Here is a 5,479-nt window from a genome sequence, read left to right on the forward strand (position 1 = left end):
TTTGCTACGATAAACATGTATTTCAAGTTTCAAAGGCAAGGGAATATCAACTGTGTCTGCCTTATTGTCCATTGCCCATTGTCCTTGTGCGTATGCGTTAAACGTCCTTGCATTTGTGCATTTTTTATGCGGCCGTCGTTCTATTGTCCGGAGCACTTTATAAAGCCCAGATTTTGCGCAGTTACGATCAGTTTCATTTCGATCTTCAAACACTCAACATCAGCCAACATCATAGTGGAATCGGTCAACGTGGCAGGATCACACAGATCCTGGCGTTGTATTGGAGTATATTCGAGTGAATTTAACCCATCAACGTTGGCTAATGTATTCCTGAACCAAGTGCTAAATTGCAATAACAAAAATTAGACACACTTTTATTAAATATTAAGAAAAAGTTAAATATAAATTTAAATCTCAAAAATAATAATTAAAAACAAAATCTCTATAAAACGTGAAGAACATTTAAGCAAAAAAATAAAAACAGTTTACGGAAAATTTAAAAATTAATAAATACATTAATCTACGAGCTCTAAGTTTAAATAACAAACAGCAATAAGTATATAATTTTCAAGATGAATTATTGAACGAAAGTCAGTTCCAAGGACAATGCTCCAGAATCAAATCATACTGTGTTCTAAAGAAAATAAAAGAGAATTTAAATCTAATATACTATTTTTCCATTTACAGGTAAGTGTAATAAAATAGTATAATAAATTATTATACAATTTAGTCAGTGTTGATAGTTAATACATGGGTTTAATGCGCCATTGTAATTGCTTAATAAAATCTTTTCGAAATCTTCTTGTGATTTAATGCACATCATTAATAATGAAAACTCTTTTGAAATCCTTCTTAAAGAGAGAAAAATATTGTATTTTTTAACTAGTTTACATTTTCAATATTGCATATTCTGTTTTTCGCATTTGTTTTTTTTTTTGCTGTTCGCAATAACACTTATTCTTACGTTTTATTTCCCAGGATGTCTTTAATTACCAAAAGGAGGGTACGCTAAACACGATCAATTGAAACTCAAGCAAACATCTCAACTTCGTTATATTAAAATTTGCAATTCTGCATACATACCTATATCGTACAAAATTCGTTTTGAATATTTCCCATTATTTTTGAAGCATCATAAAACAAATTATTCTCACAAATGAGTTTGAACTTAAGATGAAGAATTTGACTCATATTTGGTAACAAAACGAAAGTAATATTAAGATACTCTCACTCGCCGCATATAAAGGCGAAGAAGTGTGGCTTTTTCGGGGAAATGCGCAGGAGAAACGGCGGAGAACCAGATAAAATCCATGCAAAGATAAATTACCCCGTGCGTATACAACTACTACTGCAATTCCATACAAACACGAGATGCTATTTTCCCCTGTAAAGGACACTCAAGAGAACAGAGATAAAGGCATTACCCCTGCTTGTAGGCAGATCTCTTCAACCCCGTGAACAACAGCAGTAATACTTTTAAGAATCAACATCAACTCTCTCACCAACACAACTTCCAATTCGAACAAAAGCCAACGAAACAAATGTTGTGCTTTGTAATATGGTTGAAATGCAATGCATAGATTTTGGATAGTTTTGGCTAGTGTTTTGGCTGTGACTAAATTGCTACCGGTTAATTCGCATTGCATATAAATTTAACAGCGTGATAGATATAAATATTAACATCACACGGAAATCCAAAATTGAGGTGAGCTACTGTCATAATCACAATTTGTATTGTAACCAAAAAGTAAAAAACGGAAAATGGCGCGAACAAGCAAGAATCAGCGGAAGGAGAACGCTTTCTAGGGCAATCCACAGCGAATGTACTTTAAGCCATACGCATCCGTAAATAATGTAGTTCAAGAAAAATTATTATTAGAAACAAAATATCAAAATATGTCCACAACAAAACAGTGCATTCAAGTTTTTCAAGGACATCCAAGAAGCTGCAGAAAAATTGGAATTAGCCAAAAATTAACTTGCAATAGTTATGGTTTACAAATATATTTTTATTTTGAGCATGTATGGTACTATTTGTACACAAAAAGTTAGTGAATCTTTTATTTACTCAAATTTGTTGTGGATATTTCCACCACCATTTCCTCTCCTCCAATATCACCACTACGCAGAAGTTTCGTCTCAAATAAAATGGCAGCCGCTTCTTGGATGTCTTTGAAGAATGAAATAGACCGACAATCTACAGTAAAATGAAAAAATCCGAAAACTTGAAAAAAATTCTTTTAGCAATTTGCTAATGTTGAAGTGATTGAACCAATAGCGATCGAATTTTTTAATTTTATGGTTTATGATATTCAAGAAATGTGCAAAATGTTAAAAGAAATTTTTGTACAAAGCCAAAAGCCCTAAATACGTCCTTATTACTTGAACTCTAAAACCAAATCTAGTTAATTTGAATGAACGCACGCTGCCAAATATTTCACGAAGATCCTATTCTATATTTCGCAATCACTAAAATTTAAAAGTTCGGAAAATTTAGTCATCTGCAAGATTAAGATTTGCGGATGTAGCCACTATAACTTTTGAATTGTTTCGCCATTAAAAGCTGAAAGCGCTTGTATTAGATATTAACAATTTACTTCAGAAAAAATCATTTATTTGAAATTCCTTTTTGAACAAATTTTAAATCAGCTTAGTAACTAAAAAGTCTTATATTTTCCCTCCTTTTGCAAAATTCTTAAGCGAAAATTTTAAATTAGATAGTCCTTTTGAAGTTATTTCAATTAAATACAAAGATTTTGAATCCAGGCACTTTACGCTATATTAAGAACACCAAATCTTGTTAAAACTTCGCATTCAAGAAAAGAAAATTATTTACTTTAAAGGAATTCTTTTCAAATTTCAAAATAACTTTTGAGCTTGAGGTACAAAATTATTTAATTTAATTCAATTAAATCTTTATAACTAAGATAAAAAAAATTTATTTTCGATGAAATGATTAAAAATTTTCTGATTTTATAATCAAGATTTTTATTTGATCAACAAATATTTCGTTAAATTTTAATAAATTAATTACAAAATCTGTTTTTATATGAAATACATTTAGTTGAGCAAAAACCTTGACTTTCGTTTTTCAAACAAGAAAATTAATGTATTTTACTAAATTCAATATTTCGAAATTAACCATTTACAAAACTCAGGGTTCTGCGAAAAGAAGTCGTAAAATTAATATTTTCATTATGATTTCTAAAATTTAATTTTTTAAAGTAAAGTATGGTTTTGAATTTTCGGTAATCATATAATTTGATGGAATTAGTTATTTTTACACAAAAAAACCCTTCGGCAGCTTACTAAAACCGCTCAAAATTATTTTTACTGATCCTACATCCTAAAGTAATATCAATTTAAAATTCTTTTATAATATTTTATTGATAATAATAAACTATATTTATATTATCTTACAAAAAGTTTCAAAAGTTTAAGAAAAATAATTTGGGATCTTGGAGGACATACACATACATATCTACTACATGGACTAATTACATATATGTTTTAAATGATAATAGTTAAATTAAAAAATATTTGAAATGAAAAACGGAATGCAAACAATTTAGCCCTAGCTATCTGAAAAATAATTACATGCATCTAAAATTTTAATCATTAATTTATTAGAGGACAAATCGTAACACTTTATCTTATAAAGAAAGCAAAATTTTTATCTGAGAAACTTAAAATTTAATAATTTAAACATTTATTTGTAGACTTTTCCAAATTCATCGATCGTAGCGGCTACGCACTTATCTTTGGCATTTTTGACGATTTGAATAAACAAGAAAATTAAAAAGATTCAAAATTCAATAAATCAAAGCACAAAAATGTGATAACGTAGCGTCTTCGAGTATATCTTACCCAAAGAAACAAAAAAACACATTTTGATTGCTAATCTACCTAACTCTTAATTAATTATTCGAAGCAACATTGAATCCATCTGGCGAAAAATAAAAATAAATTCCTTTAAATAAATCTTAAATAAACTGAAAAAAGCTACTCTGTGGGAAAACAAAATTCACGCTCTTACAAAAATATAAGTCTCGCATACTCGAATATCCAAATTGTAGAAAATATTTGTATACAACAATGACAACCAAAAGCGACCTATAAAACAAAATTAAAGTGACAATAAAGCGCACATTATTATACATATTAAGAGAGTCATAAATTACCCTATGCGGCAGAACGGAAGTCGTTATGCGACAAACGCAAGAAATTTTCAAATTCATACTCCTCTAGCATTAGTCAACTATAAAGCTCATTACAACTCCCCGGAAAACACAATAAAAAATCCACTTTGGCAAGCAACTCGGCTCGACAAGACAAAGTCGTCTTAAAATAGCAGCAAACAAAACAAAATTCAAAATAAGAAAACACTTTTTTTAGCAGTAAATTTGAGTTCTTAAACCAGTTAAATTTATAATGGAAAATATCGTAGACGCTGCTATACAAATTGTTGTGAAAGTGCGAGGTATTGACTGATGGGTCCAGAAAGACCACCTTTTAAAAGACTAACAGAGTGGTTATGCATTATGCAATATCTAAACGAAGTATTTGAATCAAAACTACAAAACTAACATATTGGGCGATAGTCAATCAACAGAAGACAAGCAGCATTGAAATCTGTAAATGTCAAAAACTGAAAGTCTCATTCAATTACTTAACCAAGCGGATAAGCAAAAAGCTCGTTTATTCGACTGAACTTTCAACACAAACGAAAAAAAAACGATGAAATTCAAATCAAACTCAACTTCTGAATTACATCAAAAAACAATGACTACCGCATCTCAACACAAATTTTATCCTTCGTCATAATATTAAAATCATTCAAAAAGAAAATTCAACTTTGGCAACGTTCTTAAATTGTGGTCAAATTTCTTGAAGAAAATCTGTAAATCTGGATTAATATACGGGCACATGTTTTACTCACAAATCATCACACATATGCGGAAGTTAATAGCATAGCATAAAAAATAGCAAAAACTACAACATCAAAAACAAATTGAACTCAAGCAATTCCATAAGTGTGGAAACAAAAGCGTAGTTGTGGCAAAAGAACCCTCAGAAAAATATTTACGACGAACTTTCATCAAATAAATAAACAAGATAAAACAACGCACGCCGCATATTGAAATCAGGTTCACCGTCAGACTGGCAGTCAAGCGGTTTTTATGCAATCTTTTAGAACCAAGTATTTACAAACGCACACACAAGCACATACATTACATATCTCAACATCATCGACCACATCAAATTTGCTATTGAGCAACAATCCAAAAACAGCAATGTGTATCAGCTTCGACAGCATAAGCTAGAAAATCACACAGAGCAGCATTTAAACTTTCCATAATAAATTTATGAACCAGCAGCAGTCGCAGTAATTGCTATCAATAAAATATAAACCCCAAAAAACGTTCAAACTCACACTAAGGCCATGCGCAGTCTCTAGCCAACAAGCCAACAAGCCAAC

The 5,479-nt window shown here is 30.4% G+C and overlaps 1 long non-coding RNA gene across 1 annotated transcript; it reads left to right on the forward strand.

Annotated features, from left to right (window-relative positions):
• The first annotated feature begins 205 nt into the window (after positions 1 to 205).
• On the forward strand, positions 206 to 5,244 carry LOC126764504 (uncharacterized). Its single transcript, XR_007668018.1, has 3 exons — positions 206 to 687; positions 979 to 1,705; positions 3,720 to 5,244. It is a non-coding gene; the product is annotated as an uncharacterized LOC126764504 (long non-coding RNA).
• The last annotated feature ends 235 nt before the right edge of the window (positions 5,245 to 5,479 follow it).

The sequence above is a fragment of the Bactrocera neohumeralis genome, chromosome 2 (assembly GCF_024586455.1).
Source record: "Bactrocera neohumeralis isolate Rockhampton chromosome 2, APGP_CSIRO_Bneo_wtdbg2-racon-allhic-juicebox.fasta_v2, whole genome shotgun sequence".
Classification (NCBI taxonomy): Eukaryota; Metazoa; Arthropoda; class Insecta; order Diptera; family Tephritidae; genus Bactrocera; species Bactrocera neohumeralis.